Source organism: Mauremys mutica, chromosome 1 (assembly GCF_020497125.1).
Source record: "Mauremys mutica isolate MM-2020 ecotype Southern chromosome 1, ASM2049712v1, whole genome shotgun sequence".
Classification (NCBI taxonomy): Eukaryota; Metazoa; Chordata; order Testudines; family Geoemydidae; genus Mauremys; species Mauremys mutica.
Genome location: NC_059072.1, coordinates 349,535,085 through 349,552,043, shown reverse-complemented (window position 1 = coordinate 349,552,043; position 16,959 = coordinate 349,535,085). Strand labels below are relative to the sequence as shown.

At 48.1% G+C, this 16,959-nt stretch overlaps 1 pseudogene; it reads right to left on the bottom strand.

Moving 5' to 3' along the window:
- Positions 1 to 3,955: 3,955 nt before the first annotated feature.
- LOC123353281 lies at positions 3,956 to 4,378 on the bottom strand (annotated as a pseudogene).
- Between the last annotated feature and the right edge of the window lie 12,581 nt (positions 4,379 to 16,959).

Genomic DNA, 16,959 nt, shown 5'->3' with positions numbered 1-16,959 from the left:
TATGGACAATTAATTTAACAATCAGCTAAAAACCACTAGCTGGACCAGAAAAACTGTCATTTAATTTCAACTTGGTTATTGTGTAAAAACAACTGTATTATCACTGTACTGCTGTATTATTGCTGTACTACTGTATTATCATTGTACTGCTGTATTATTGCTGTATTGTATAATTGCTGTACAATATGTACAATGTGCATAACCTTGCTAAACTGTTTAACCAACACACAGGTACAAATCAACAAACGAATGGCAGCAAACAACATGAAGACAAGGAAAAAACAAATTGGTAAAAAAACTAAGTTACATAGTAACTACAAATTGGGTAAACAAATTGCCTGTTAGTACCAGTCATAATTTGGGTCAGTAACACTGCATCCTAACTGAGGCACATGTTATTCAAAACAATCTTGTTCAGTGTCTGGGTACCAATATTAAATCCTGACACAGCAATATTTGATAAATTGGTTACTGTCCATTCAGTAGGTTATCTGGAAAACAGCATCCATAAGAAACAACTGGATCTACATCAACCAATGGAACAGAGAAGCTACCCACTTCTGTTTCCTGCCCAGTAAAGCTGACCAGAGGGTGACAACCAGCCTTAAGAATAACCTACAACATGAATGGACAGTACTGTGTAGTAACTAATTACAATATATTTATATATAAAGGCCTCAGTGGTAGTGTCACTACTCCAAATTTTTGTTTTACTTCTCATATACATAGCAGTGTGGGACACACTATCACAATCCCTATCCCAGTATTTTAAAACATTCAGCCCACTACTAATAATAAGAGAGATAGTCACTGGAATTGCCCTAATAGGGGTGTGTGTCTATCTGTGTCACCAAAGTAAAAGGGCCAGAGTACACCAGCAAATTGGAAAAACATGGTTATGCTTGGATATAAGGTGGTGTCATAAGTACACATACATACAATACATATATGCCCATACACACTACAAATATATATGCCATATCCATATAATTCATATATATTAATTATTTGGGAGTGCCACTCAGGCTCAATCATAATATTACATTCCTCAGTCATGGTCCCGGGCCTAACATTCCCAGGCCCACCATAAGGGACTAAAAAATAATTGGATAATAAAATCTGCCTAACAGTCGTACGAGGGAATGTGCAGACTAAAAAGACAGATGGGGCATGAGTGTATGGATGGTAAAATAAGTAACCACATAACAGTGTTTAGCCCACTGGGTTATCTTCAGTCCATGCATTATGCTTTTCCGGGACAATGGGTAAACATCCTCCCCATAAAAAGACAAAAAGTGGGGGAATGTAGTAAGAGGAGGCCCTGAGATATAAACCTTGGTATCAGAGGCCTGGTATGAGGCCTGAGGCCTAAACTAAAGTAATGGTCAAGACTTTGCTAACATAAAGCAAAGTGAAGCTGTGAGCCAGAGGTAGGCCCTGCTCACAGAAGCTGGCATGAAAAGGGCTGATGCTGAATAAACATATATTCACCTAGCATAAACACAGCACTAGAACACACTATACTGAAACATTCCATAGATAACAGGAGGACAGGCCGACCCATCCCAATGACGGGGGCAAAAGGGTAAAATAACGGATAGAGTTGTTTTGGTCAAACCAACATGTACAAGGTAGAAGGCGGCACCTAAATACGTAAAGGGGTTGTACCTTGCTACGTAGAAAGGTTGCACCTCAATACGTCAGGTGTGATGTGTAACTTGTTTGTATCTGTGTATAAGAATGCACTCCGAAGGCGGTGTCTTTGTCCAGCCTAGGGGGCAGTGGAAAGTCCCGACACTGACTGAGCTAACTCCATTGCCAAGAGGCATTTTGTCGCAGTACGCCCTGTAGACTAAGTAATCTACGGGGACCCTGCCAGGGTGTCCGAGGTCGCAATAAACCTAGCCAACGTGGCTTTGCATCTTAGGGTATTCACCCACGAAAGCTCATGCTGCAAAACGTCTGTTAGTCTATAAGGTGCCACAGGATTCTTTGTTGCTTTTACTGGACTCTGTGGTTATTGGGGGTTCTCGTCGGGTCTGCTGTGTCAGCTATCTGCGCAGAGCTGGGGCAGCACACAGAGGGAACTCACGCACGCAGCCGAGTGATATCAACAAGGAGAAAGCAGAGCACTGCACCGGTAGCACTCTGACGACAATACCTACAGTCTTACCGGTCAGATGAGGGATTTCAAAATGTTCTGAAGAGTGCACAGAAGTTGGCAGAGGAACTTCACACTGAAGCTATTTTCCCACCCATTCAAGAATACAAGAGTCACTGAAGAAGATGACATTTTGATTACAAGGCATGGGATAATCCCATAAGAGACCCTAAACAACAATTCAAAGTTGAATTCTTTAACCAGGTGCTAGATTGTGCAATACAGTCAGTTGAAGAACGTTTCATGAAGCTCAAGGAACACAGCAGTATATTTGGGATGTTGTATGATATTCCAAAACTCCTCACTATACCAGAAGATGACCTACACCAGCAATGTAGGGCACTCGAGACAGTGTTGACACATGATGACAAGCGCAATATTGATGTGAGTGATTTAGGTGATGAACTGAAAGCCCTTTCAAGCTACATTTCAGCAGGATCAACTCCAAAGGCTGTTCTGGAATATATGTGCACAAATAAGATGACCACCCTCTTTCCAAATGCTTTTGTTGCTCTGTGCATACTTCTAACACTTCCTGTAACAGTTGCCAGTGAAGAACGCAGCTTCTCTAAGCTGATGTTAATAAAAACACATCTACGCTCCACAATGACACAAGAGAGGCTGGTCGGCCTTGCAACCATCTCAGTAGAGCATGAGCTGGCCCAGACTGTGGACCTTCAGTAATCAGTTCAAATCTTTGCAACCAAGAAGGCACAGAAAGCACCACTTTGATTATTCAAACAGATAAAAATGCCAGTGTTTACTATGCAGATAAGAAAAGTTACATTTGCTGTTCAGGCGTTTGAAAGTTAAGTGTTACATTTTAAGCTTTTAGTTCTCCTTTATTGGGGTAGGTAGCAGAGCAGAACCATGAGAGGGTAGAATAGGAAGAAGGCAGACTTGAGACCTTTCAAAGTTTTGGCTCAAGCGAGGGAGCATGGGAGCATCATTTGAGCTCCCCGCCTCAGGTGCCAAAATGTTGTGAGCCGGCCCTGCCAGGAACTAAACCCAGATCATGGGAGTCCCAATCCAGCACCTTAACCTCAAGGACGGTCTTCTGTCTTGCTACGTCTTATTATGGCCCCCTTTAGCCACCCTAATAATTTCTTCGCCTTTCTTGAAATTTACACTAGCTAAAGCCTAGCACATCTCAATACAGACCTTGTCATGCTGTCCTGGAGCCAGGGGCATGCACAAAGGGGGGGACAAGCAGAGGCCTGCCCCCCCCATTATTGTCAGGGACACAGAACTCCTCCAGCCCTGGGGTCATGGTGGCGGGGAGAGAGAACTCCTCCTGGCCCCGGGCCTGTGAGTAGGAAAGTGAGCTCCTGCCGGAGCTGGAGTGAGGGAGGGAAAGCGAGCTCCTGGCTGGAGTGGGGGGGGAGGGCACAAAACATCCCCCCCCCCCGAAAGAAGTCAAAGTTATATTTCTACACACACCACTGACCACAAGTGTGGGACAGACTATCAGGAAGCAGGGCAAACCCCCCAAACTGCTTGTACATACTGGAATTAGATTTCACCAGCCCAGTAACAAGCGGGAACTCTTAAAGCACCACAGCAGTCTTACCAGGGAGTCAGACAGTCACCTTGGGCATTCCAGTCTGCCACACAGGCATGCTGGACTATGTGATTGCTAGTCACTGTACACCAAAAATCACAACAATATCCAGGTTGCTCCCAGTGCCCAGAGGGCCCCTGGGCCTTGGCATGAGCTGACACCTGGTCTGCCAGCATCAGGCTTCTTGTAGGTTTCAGTCACAGTCCTGCCGTGGTTTTGGTTTTTTTAGAGAGAGATCAGTTACTTGGAGCCGGTGTACTTGGTCACAGCCTTGGTGCCCTCTGACACAGCGTGTTTGGCCAGCTCCCCGGGCAGCAGCAGGCGCACGGCGGTCTGGATCTCCCGGGAGGTGATGGTGGAGCGCTTGTTGTAATGCGCCAGGCGAGACGCCTCCCCGGGGATGCGCTCGAAGATGTCATTGACGAAGGAGTTCATGATACCCATGGCCTTGGAAGAGATGCCGGTGTCGGGATAACCTGCTTCAGCATCTTGTAGACATAAATGGAGTAACTCTCCTTCCTGGTCTTGCAGCGCTTCTTATCCCCCTTCTTCTGGGTCTTGGTCACCGCTTTCAGAGAGCCCTTCTTGGGCGCGGGAGCAGACTTGGCTGGATCAGGCATAGTGACTTCAAAGCAGCTCACTTGATAAAATACCGGTAGGACACAGGAGCCATACCACCCCAGCGGGAGCACCAGGTGATAGGTTGTTTGAGGACAGTAGAAGGCAGTGTGGCCTAAAGAACTGAACTGTGAGCCAGGAGACCTGGGTTCTAGCCCCAGCTCTGCTAAATGACCTTGGGCAAGTCACTTCACTGCTGTACATTGGTTTTGCTGCCCATAAAACAGGGATGATAACAAACTCCTGTAAAGTGCTTTGAGGTCTCGGGGTGAAAAGAGCACACGGTATTATTACCTTGTCCATACAATGAAAGTGCAGGCAGGAGATGCCTTGACTCTCTGATCTCATCACTTAGCCGCCATCTGGATATTTTACTTGTTCAGTTCTCACCCCCAGTCAGTTAAAATGCTAGCTAGTAGTGGCAGATAGCATGGTATGCAATTCACTGCTCTTAGATCCCACTGCCACTATGACATTCTGGGGTGCAATCCGGACCAGTGGGGGGCTGTATCACCACCTGCCTCGCAAGCTGGGGTGCTTCACAATGTACGCTGCTCTAGCTCCTAACTTGGGTCCCTCACAAACCGTATCCGAGTGTCTGTGTGTAGGTGCAGCCTGCCGTCACACTCTGGTTGCCACCAGCCTGGGTTACCACTTGCAGGCTGATGCCAACACACTGTCAAGTCCTGAATTTCCTGCAAAATGTGTGTTCTGCACTGCCCAGCCCTCTCCTGGACAGTCCAGATATAGTAGGTCTGTTGCCCCTCTAAGGGGATCAATTTAAAGTAGCAAATTGTTGTATCAGGAGCTAACCACACAATTCCATTTAAACACAACACTAGATGAGTTTTGATTAAAGAATAAGAAAAGTGTAACTACAAGGAGGGCGGTTTTAAGTGAGAACAAGTATAAAGTCTTTAAAGTCAGAAATGGTTATGAGAGAAAAAGATAAAACACTTCCTAGTACTAAAACTTAAACTAGACTGGGTTCAAGGTAAGTCCCTTACAGCATGTTTCCAGTAACATCGCTGACCAAATTCTCAAGCCAGGATCTGCTTCTCAAGTCCAACAGCTGTTTCTATTGTCATCTTAAGTGAAAGGGAGAGAGATGGATAGGGAGAAATAACTTGGGGTAGCTTTGCCCCTCACTTTTATAGTTCAGTCATCCTTGGAAATGCATTTTCCTCCGGATTACCCCTAGGTTAAGTTCATTCCCACTGTGAGGTCAGAGTCAAGGAGTCTGATGGTGAAAGAGGTTCCAGGCTGTTTGCTAAGATACAGATCTGTTTGTTTCTGCCTCCCCTTCCTTGCCAAGGAATGGCCCTTCACAGGTGATTGCCCTGGTGATGGCACCTGACTAGAGGAGCCAACTTGTTGTCTTTGAGAAATAGGTTAATCTCCTCCCCAGACTTCTTTGGTAAACACACTTCAGTCATGAGTTCAGCTTATGTTCATAACTTTACATATAATATTGCTGCATGCATTTTATCATGAAATTATTGACCAGCAAATTATTTGCTTTCGAATGCCACCTCACAAGGCCTATTTTGTGCAATGGTTACTAAAACGGTGTGTGGGGTGTGAATACAGAGGTGCCTTCAGTAACAACCGCCAAACCTAAAGCATGGGGTTCTGCCACTTGAGCTAGAAATGTAACTCCATTAGCTGGTAGCAGATTCTTAACTTCTATTTGGACCATGAGAGCAAGAGGGAGGGCATTGTAGCACAGGGGTGGCCAACCTGAGCCTGACAAGGAGCCAGAATGTACCAATGTACATTGCCAAAGACCTACAGTAATACCTCAGCAGCTCTCCATCTGCTCCCCGCTCTCAGCGCCTCCTACCCACCGGCAGCCCCACTGATCAGCACCTCCCCCTCCCTCCCCGCACCTCCCGATCAGCTGTTTCGTGGCATGCAGGAGGCTCTGGGGGGGAGGAGTGAGGGCACGTCAGGCTCAGGGGCAGGGCTGGCTCCAGACCCCAGCGCGGCAAGCATGCGCGTGGGGCGGCCCTTTCCCGGGGGGGCGGCAGGCTGGGCCGGTGGACCTGCCGCAGTCATGCCTGCGGGAGGTCCACCGGAGCCCCGGAACGACCGGACCTGCCGCAGGCATGACTGCGGAGGGGGCGCTCGTCCCGCGGCTCCAGTGGACCTCCCGCAGGCATGACTGCGGACGGTTCGCTGGTCCCGCGGCTCGGCTGGACCTCCCGCAGGCATGACTGCGGCAGCTCAAGCGGAGCCGCCGGACCTGCGAACCGTCCGCAGCTGCGGGAGGTCCAGCCGAGCCGCGCGACCAGCGGACCCTCGGCAGTCATGCCCGCGGGAGGTCCGCTGCTCCCGCGGCTCCGGGGCGCTTGACTGCTTGGGGCGGCCAAAAAGGTAGAGCTGCCCCTGCTCAGGGGAGGGGGCAGGAAGGGGTGGAGTGGGGGCAGGGCCTGTGGCAGAGCCAGGGGTTGAGCAGTGAGCACCCCCCCGGCACATTGTAAAGTTGGCGCCTGTAGCTCCAGCCCCGGAGTCGGTGCCTGTACAAGGAGCTGCATATTAACTTCTGAAGAGCCGCATGTGGCTCCGGAGCCACAGGTTGGCCCCCGCTGCTGTAGCAGGACATTGTCTGGTGTATTACACAGTCTTGGGTGAGTTGCATACATACAGCCCATTATTAACACAATTTATGTACACAGAATTCATCATGTAACACTGGGAAATGTAGCCCCCGCTTAATTTTTAATGTCAAACAACATGTTCTACCTACATTTTAGGGAAATAGGTTTACACTGAGGTAATGATTCCTGTGAACTAAATAGCGCAGTTGATGCTCACGCACATTTGATGTTGCATTGTCCTTGAGTTGTTAAACAAATGAGTTTGATTCCACCCCCGCGAAAGCTATTGATTATTTCTTTGTCTTTGATTTCAGCAAAAGGTTCCATTTGTTCAATCCATTAAAATACACCAAAGGGGAAGCATTTGAAATATCTTCTGTGCCTGCAAAGCACAACTGCAATGAATTTCAAAGGCGGGGCTCCTGCTACGTGGAGGAGGAAGAGTTTGTCTTGCAAGAGCTTGCTGAAATTTATCAGCTTAATTAGGGGATACTTTGTGAGCGTTTAAAAATAATTATTTTGCATACAAGCTGGAAATGACCAAAATTGCCTCATTAACGTTAATTCACTGTAACTTGCACGTAATGAGCAGACTGCAGCCCGTGATATATAGACTTACTTCAATGCTAATGTGGTTAGCATTTGTAATGGTAGAATATGATCTATTCTATTTGCGCAAAGGTACAGAAAGGAGCTGGGGCCTTATCCAGCAAAGTGCTGAACCCTCCCTCGCATTTAAAGACCCAATTCTGCTGCCATGGAGGCCGATGGCAAAACTCCTATTGACTTCAGTGAGGAGGGTTCTTGCACTTAGGCTGACCAGATGGCAAGTGTGAAAAATCAGGACGGGGGTGGGGGATAATAGGAGCCTATATAAGAAGAAGCCCCAAATATCGGGACTGTCCCTGTAAAATCAGGACATCTGGTCACCCTACTGGCACTGGGGGGGGGCTGATCCAAGGCATTTGAAGTCCAGAACCCTCTGGCTTCCTTGCTGCAGGACCATGCCCGATGTGAGAAAAAGTGCTCAGCGCCACCAGTGGCACTCAGCACCCTGCAGGATCAGACTCCTGATCGCTGCGGCTTATGCTTCAGGTGCCATTTCACGGCAGCAGGTTGAAAGAGGATTGTCCACACTAGTATTTTTCTGCGCACTCCTATCATTGCACTTGGATCAGTGCAGATGAGTGCTAGTGTAGACCAGCAGGCCCAGTGGCAGCTGGTGTTTTAATTGTTGAGCCCTGGCTGGCCTGACTTTCATGGGTGCGATCACCGCTAGAGCTGCAATGGTGCTAGTTAAGGGTGAGAGATGGACCAGAGTCTCCAGTCCATTGTGCCTCCCTAGACTAAGGAATTATGCTCACTTACATCAGTGGAGACTCTGGCCCCATCATTTTGCTATTGTCACAAATTAAAGGTCATCTGACCATCACTTGGGCCAGGAGCATCATAGAGACAGATGAACATACTGTAGGTATCAAGCTGCAGCAACAGCACGAACCAATGTTGCAGATTCTAAATAATGATGGGTGAAGTTCAAAACATTCAATCCAGAGCAACCTAATATAATATCTAAAAAATCATGTTCGCTATCAAGAAGGCTTAACCTAGGATGATGTACATGACGATGCTCCATAGAGATGGACAGAAGCACTTGTGCTGTATATGCAATGCCATGGGTCTTGTTAAAATGAACTACTCCACAAATGCAGAGGGTTTTCATCTCTAGCTCACAACGTGCTTTGCAAGGGTGTGGAAGCATCGTTATCTCTATTTTACAGCACAGGGGTTGGAACTTGGGGTGCTGCTGCACCCCTGGCTTGAGGTGGTTTCCATAATATGCAGAGTTTACAGTTTGGTTCAATGGCTCTCAGCTCCCCTGTTTTACAGATCAGTTAATGGAGGCACAAAAATGTAAACAGTATCTCGACACCTCACTTGAGCCTGGGACCTTCGCTGTGTTAGGTGTTGTATGTATACATTGTAAGAGACATGCCCCAAAGAACAGGCAAGACAAATGGAGTATTACCCCATTTTACAGATGGGGAAGTGAGGCACAGAGAGCAGCCACTCAAGGACTCTGTGGCAGAGTCAGGAACTGAACCCAGATCTCCTGAGACACAGGACAGCCTCTTTACCACAAGACTTTCCTTTGCCTCCTTGCTGGAGGCAACAGAGTCAGTGCCGCACAGTGTAAGGAATGGATCCCAAATCTCTTGCCTCCCAGCCTGTCATAGAATCATAGAATATCAGGGTTGGAAGGGACCTCAGGAGGTCATCTAGTCCAACCCCCTGCTCAAAGCAGGACCAATCCCCAACTAAATCATCCCAGCAAGGGCTTTGTCAAGCCTGACCTTAAAAACCTCTAAGGAAGGAGATTCCACCACCTCCCTAGGTAACCCATTCCAGTGCTTCACCACCCTCCTAGTGAAATAGTTTTTCCTAATATCCAACCTAAACCTCCCCCTCTGCAACTTGAGACCATTACTCCTTGTTCTGTCATCTGGTACCACTGAGAACAGTCTAGATCCATCCTCTTTGGAACCCCCTTTCAGGTACTTGAAAGCAGCTATCAAATCCCCCCTCATTCTTCTCTTCTGCAGACTAAACAATCCCAGTTCCCTCAGCCTCTCCTCATAAGTCATGTTTTCCAGCCCCCTAATCATTTTGTTGCCCTCCGCTGGACTCTTTCCAATTTTTCCACATCCTTCCCTGTCCTCAATCCACTAGGCAACAGCTGACCCCTAATGGTGAAACGTCAAACTACAGTCAAATTTCCAAATCCCGTTTGCCATTTCAGTTCCTGGGCATTTTGCCAGGGCCGCCCGTGGGGGGGGCAAGAGGTGCAATTTGCCCCAGGCCCTACAGGGGCCCGCACGAGTTTTTCGGGGCCCCTGGAGCGGGGTCCTTCACTCGCTCCGGGGGGCCCGGAAAACTCTTGCGGGGCCGGGCGCAGGAGCTTCTGCCGCTCCGGGTCTTCGCCGGCGGGGGGGGGTTCTTTCACTCCGGGGCGGAAGGACCCCCCGCCGGCGACTTACCGCCGAAGCGGGACCCGCCGCCGAAGTTCAGCTCGGTCTTCAGCGGTAATTCGGCGGCGGGGGGCCCTTCCGTTCCGGGACCCGCCGGCGAAGTGCCCTGAAGACCCGCGGAGGGGGCCCCCCGCCGCCGAATTACCGCCGAAGACCGGGCTGCACTTCGGCGGCGGATCCCGCTTCAGCAGTAATTCGGCGGCGGGGGGCTCCCGCCGCGGGTCTTCGGGGCACTTCGGCGGCGGGTCCCGGAACGGAAGGGCCCCCCGCTGCCGAAGACCCCAGGCCCCCGGAATCCTCTGGGCGGCCCTGCATTTTGCCCTAATAATGTAACCCAGTGTCTTGCAATAAGGGCTGTAAAGAAGAGTATAAAAGGCTTAGAGAGCCCTCCTCCTATCGGAGCAAGCTTTGTTCTTGCTGGGTCAGCTCGCTCCCTGGGGTTAATTCCATCTGGGCTTTCTCAAGGAATCCAGGGAAGCGGTTTTCAGCAGGGGGTAGTTGCTTTACTCCATTCTTAACAAAACACGATCAAAACCCTTGCAGACTCTTCCCTCAAAGTCTGTGTGAGCAAAACAGGCCCTCCCCAAGTCTGTCTCTTGCACCAGTAACAAGATCTTCCTGGCTCTTTCCTACATCCTCAGCAATAAAGGGCTCCCAATGGTCTCCCCTCTTGTCTGCTTGGGTTTTCTAGACTAGCTCTACTACTAGTCCATTGGGAGCCGAGCCGAGCTGAGCCGAGCCGAGCCGAGCCAAGCTGAGCCCTGCCCCTGCCCCTATCCCCTCAGCTCTCTGGAGGGTGATGCAGTTTCTGGTCTCTGTTTCCTACTGCCCTCTTGTATAAGGTCAGCTAATTAAGGTCCAGCTCCTTCCCAGGTGCAGTGGATGGGGCTAATCAGACAGACAGCTCCAGGCCTCTGACCCCAGAGGAAAGATCTCCCTTATACCTTTACAAAGAAGAAGAGGAAAATTAAAATCTAAATGACAGCACACAGTGCAAAACAAACGGGAAGGCATTTCAACATACTAATGATACATTAGTACTCTTGATATATAATGTACTAATCATACTGTGTCTCTCTGACATTTTTGTATAAATATGTTTATCTATTAACAAGGGGCTAATTTGCAGAGTAGAAGGAAACAAGTGATTTCCGAAAGGCGAAACATGGCTATTAGCACAAAAAGAATGAAAATGTCACAACTGATTGGGGAGGGAGGGGGGAATGAACCGAAAATTACAGCCCTAGATGATCAACACACCCAACTGATTACATTCCAAGCCCTCTGCCATTCTAATCATTCCTGCAGGAATTATCTTCTAAGAACAGGCACTGCATCTTTATGGCCTTTACTCCCTAGCTGCCCATTTATTTTATCAAATAATGCCACCTTGTGCTTCGGTATAGGAGGAGCCTCTTGGTTCATGCTAACTCCAAGAAGGTGACTCTTTCTTTCCTTCTTTCCCCACATGGGATTTGTAAATTTCATCCAGCAAAACATCCAGGGTGAAAGTCTCCCCTGTCAGAGGCCAGCGCATGAACTTGTGCATTGCTTAAGCGCTTTGCAGAAGAGTGAATTTAACCACAACCAAGAATAGAACTGGTTGAAAAATGTCCAGTGGATCAGTTTGCCTATGGAAAATGCTGATTCATTGAAATCAAAACATTCCCTGGGAACCCAGCCATTTTGACAAAATTTCATTTAGGGGAAAAAGTCCATTCCTGAGGCAGTATGGTTACATGCTGCCCTTTGCAACATGCCAGTCCATCCCTTAGGGTGATATTTTCATCCCCAATGAGCAAGCCACTGACCTACAGGCTGAAATGACTTTTTATTATAGATTGAGGGAAACAGCAAGAAAGAACAAAAGTAATGTCTCCTGGAGAGACCTCTGTGTGTGCGTCTCTCCTCTGTAACCACTGGGCAACAAAATGTTGGCTACCTCTGCAGCTAGTACTCTTTGATACATAAAGGTTGCATGCCACAGAAATCAAACATAACTATGTTTTCATGGAGGACAGGTCCATCAATGAGTATTAGTCAAAATGGTCAGAGATACAATCCCATTCTCTGGGTATCCCTAGCCTCTGTTTGCCAGAAGCTGGGCATGGGTGACAGGGAATGGATCACTCCATGATTGCCTGTTCTGTTCATTCCCTCTGAAGCACCTGGCATTAGCCACTGTCAGAAGACAGGATATTGGCTAGATGGGCCATTGGTCTGACCAAGCATGGCCATTCTTATCTTATTTTCAAGCTACACGTATCACATTTAGGTGCATAAAACTATGTCTGAATTAAAAAATATATATTCCATTTACATTTAGAGTCTATTTATGTCCTGTAAGGAACAGTCCTGTGCTGGCAGAAAGATATTTGATGTCAAAGGTCTCTTTCATCTCCAACGTCTGTTTCCATTTCTTTGCACATGTCATTTTGCATCTCATTGCCCCTAACTGAGTGGTTTTGAAAATCCACCCCATTGAGCTATTACTCTACCATAGAACTTATTTCTTTTCAGACTGTGGCTAACAACCTTCTGTCTATAAATAATTTTGAGGTCATGAGGGCACTGACAGCTGTTGAATTACTGTCGTATTTTCCAGATTCCTGATTGGCTTTTTTCCTCTCCCACATGCACCCTAAAAAAGCCAAAGTCCATTTGGACTGTATGGTTAAGTGGCACTCTTCCTTCTCATTCAGTACTGAGCCAATGCCACAACATCATGGTAGAGGGCACTGTGCTGCTATAGGTGGCATTAGGGTGACCAGACGAGATGAAGAAAATATCGGGACACATGGGGGAGGAGGGTCTGCTGGCAGAGTAAAAAAAAAATAAAAAGCTGAGTGCTGCCAGCGGAGGAAAAAAACAACCCAGTGATATCGGGACAAATTGCGTCCTGACCTAAGATCGGTCGGGATGCGGGACAACTACCCAAATATCGGGACGGTCCCAATTTTATCAGGACGTCTGGTCACCCTAGGTGGCATCTTTAGGATGAGGCATGAAACCAAGAAAGATCCTGACTGCTCTTGTTCATTAAAAAAATCTCAAAGCAATTTTCTCTAAAGAAGGAATGTTAAAACGGGTTACCTGGCCAAATTCCAGCATAGGTCATTTATACTCTGCTAACCTAAATCTCGCGTGTCATGTTAGTTGGATATAGTATGCTTTGTCCTAAACGAACATGTTCTGTTAAAGCGTTGCTGTGTTTTACCCCAGAAATAGCTGCATTTTAATGGTGAGCAGCTGTATATTCATGCCTTCTATGAGGAGATAACTGGGTCTGTGGATGAGGGGAAAGCAGTGGATGTGTTATTCCTTGACTTTAGCAAAGCTTTTGATATGGTCTCCCACAGTATTCTTGCCAGCAAGTTAAAGAAGTATGGGCTGGATGGTTGGACTATAAGGTGGATAGAAAGCTGGCTAGATCGTCAGGCTCAACGGGAAGTGATCAACAGCTCCATGTCTAGTTGGCAGCCCGTTTCAAATGGAGTGCCCCAAAGGTCGGTCCTGGGGCTGGTTTTGTTCAATATCTTCATTAATGATCTGGAGGATGGTGTGGACTGCACTCTCAGCAAGTTTGCAGATGACAGTAAACTTGGGGGAGTGGTAGATACGCTGGAGTGTAGGGATAGGATACAGAGGGACCTAGACAAATTAGAGGACTGGGCCAAAAGAAACTTGATGAGGTTCAACAAGGACAAGTGCAGAGTCCTGCACTTAGGACGGAAGAATTCACTGTTACAGACTAGGGACCGAATGGCTAGGAAGCAGTTCTGCAGAAAAGGACCTAGGGGTTATAGTGGATGAGAAGCTGGATATGAGTCAACAGTGTGCCCTTGTTGCCAAGAAGGCTACCGGCATTTTGGGCTGTATAAGTAGGGGCATTGCCAGCAGTTCGAGGGATGTGATCATTCCCCTCTATTCGACATTGGTGAGGCCTCATCTGGAGTACTGTGTCCAGTTTTGGGCCCCACACTACAAGAAGGATGTGGAAAACTTGGAAAGAGTCCAGCGGAGGGCAACAAAAATGATTAGGGGGCTGGAGCACATGATTTATGAGGAGAAGCTGAGGGAACTGGGATTGTTTAGTATGCAGAAGAGAAGGATGAGGGGGGATTTGATAGCTGCTTTCAACTACCTGAAAGGGGATTCCAAAGAGGATGGATCTAGACTGTTCTCAGTGATAGCAGATGACAGAACAAGGAGTAATGGTCTCAAGTTGCAGTGGGGGAGGTTTAGGTTGGATATTGGGAAAAACTTTTTCACTAGGAGAGTGGTGAAGCACTGGAATGGGTTACCTAGGGAGGTGGTGGAATCTCCTTCCTTAGAGGTTTTTAAGGTCAGGCTTGATAAAGCCCTGGCTGGGATGATTTAGTTGGGAATTGGTCCTGCTTTGAGCAGGGGGTTGGACCAGATGACCTCCTGAGGTCCCTTCCAACCCTGATATTCTATGATTCTATGATTCTATGTGCAAAAACAGTTAGTTTTTGCACATATAGCATTGACACCTTTCTGCCAAGAAGTAGCAGATCTCAGGCTGGGGTGGGCGGGGGCTGCAGTTTGCTTTTCCATTAGAAGAGAATCAGCAATTGAAGTCTGGGGATTTTCTTAGTGTGACGTATTTATCTACACCAGTCCCTGAACAAAGGAGGTCACAAACAGCATATAGACGAGCCTCTCTGTAATGGGGTCGGCACCCGATCTCAAAAATGCCCCCTCTGGTTGGGTGTGTCCACGGTCTTTAAACCAGTCCAGCCCTGGTGTGGGGCTGTATCCTCAGGACTTCCTCCCTGGAGACACTATCTTCCTATGGCCTTCCCCAGGCTTAGTCCCTACTTAGCCCCTGCAGCCAGCCAGGAGCTCCTTCATTGCTCCTCCAGTCCCTGCTAGCAAACTGTCTTTGGCTCAGTCCTAGCAACCAGCCAGGAGCCTCTCACTCCCCCGGTCCCTACCCCCATGTAGCTGTCTATGAACCTGCTGCTCTTCCAGCCAAGCACACAGCTTCTCCAGCTCCAAGCAGCTACTAACTGCTGCTCTGTTCTGCAGCTCCTTTTTATAGTGCACTCCAGGCCCTCTGATTGGTTGCTTCCTCACAACCACTCCGCTGCTCCTTTCCTGGGATGGGTGTGGCAGAACCCTGAGGCCTCCAGTAGGGGGCCTTTGGGCCTAGTCCACCCCTCCCCTCCGCAATAGGATTGAGGTGGTAGTTCTACTACTGTCTCTTGTCCCGGTTTAGCAGAGTCTTCTTTCCCCGATCTCTCTGTCTCAAGAGAGTGCTTTTCTCTGGCTTTTTGCCTCTTTAGTCAGAGTCTACTCTCCCAGGTAGAGCTCTACTCTCTTACCTGGAGAGCATTTAAGAGCCCTTTCAGTTCACCTTTGCCTCCTGGACTTCAGAGTCTCTGCATGCCACAGCTTGTCCATCTCTGTATGCGGAGCCTCCACTTTTGTCTCAAGGTCAAATACTAACTGGAGCAGGCTCTTTTTATCCTCCTTAGCAAACTGGGGATCCGTGGCCAGCTGCTCTCTCGGGCACTGCTGGGATCTTTTCTTTTAACTATTGGCATGTAAACAAAGGTAGAATCTCGGGGGTCCAGGCTGCTCCAAACACAGACTGACAGAGGCTGCACTGAGAGTAGGGAAGTGATCCCAAGGTAACAGCTGGTGGTTTGAAAACTCCAGGCTACGATTCCATTTAGGGCTCTGGACCGGAGCCTTGAAGTCTGGACAGGGCATGGCTCCCTTCCCTCCCAGGAACCAGGATGAGCTCCGGGAAAGAGGGCAGCAGATAAATGATCTCCTTCCCTCATGGAGGCAAGGACAGCAGAAAGAACAGAGGATGGCTGCAGTTTTCCTTAAGAACAGGGAGGATGAAATCAGATGCCGTTTGGATTATCCCTACAGGCCTCAGAGGACTGACTGTGGGCCACGAGACATTTTGCTGATGTTGACCATCTGCAGGCATGGACCCCCTGCAGCTCCCAGTGGCCGTGGTTTGCCCTTCCCAGCCAATGGGAGCTGTGGGAAGTGGCGGCCAGCACATCCCTGTGGCCCGCTGCTTCCTGCATCTCCCATTGGCTGGGAACAGCAAACCGCCGCCACTAGGAGCTGCGGGGGCCATGCCTGCGGACAGTCAAGGTCAGCACAATGTCTCGCCTGCCATCAGATTACCCTGATGGACCGCATGCGGCCTGTGGGCCAAAGGTTGCCCACCACTGGTCTAGAGGAAGCCTTTGTTCAAATGGCTTCAAATTCTCTCCACAAACTTTACCTTTTGGTAAAGTACCTAGCAAATGTGGTAGTACTTTGGCTACCATTGTTCAGCTCTAGCTGAGTTTTTTGGAAGATTTGGGGGCGAGCCTTAAATACAAGTAGAGTCTCCCTAATAAATATGGAAGTGGAAGAAAACCAAGGCAAGTATTGCTGTGCTCAAAAAAAGCTCTCTGCATATAGCAGGCTGGTTTTTTATGAAGCATTGCTTGAGACTCTGGTCAGAGAGAGAATTTGTAACGGATACATTGATCTTATGTGCTGGCAACAGCAAAGATGTGCATCTTTTGATGTACATTGATTAACAAAGCATAACACTAGATGTTACCAGCTTATCCTCCAAGCTTGGAGAAATGATGTCCTGTACTCTCTTCTGACTTAGACTGGGATTTTCAAAGGAACCTAAAGGAGACAGACACACAACTTCCTTGGGCTCAGTTGAAAATCCCGGTGTAAAGCTGGGTGAGCTATTCATCAAGGATGAGAAGCTAGTTACAAACTGAGCCTTTCATTCTTACCCTCAGTGCTACTGTGAGTCACGTGATATTTGGGGATTTTCTTAAAGCTCCAGCCCCAGGAGCCATGTGAATGTGGGAGAATCTCAACTTTCTTTCTATTTTTAAAGTTTCTTACTCTTCTGATTGCAGAGAAAAGCTTGAAATGTGACCCCAGTGTTCCCTAAAGCCTAAAAAACCAGCAGGCAAATATAAAAAATAA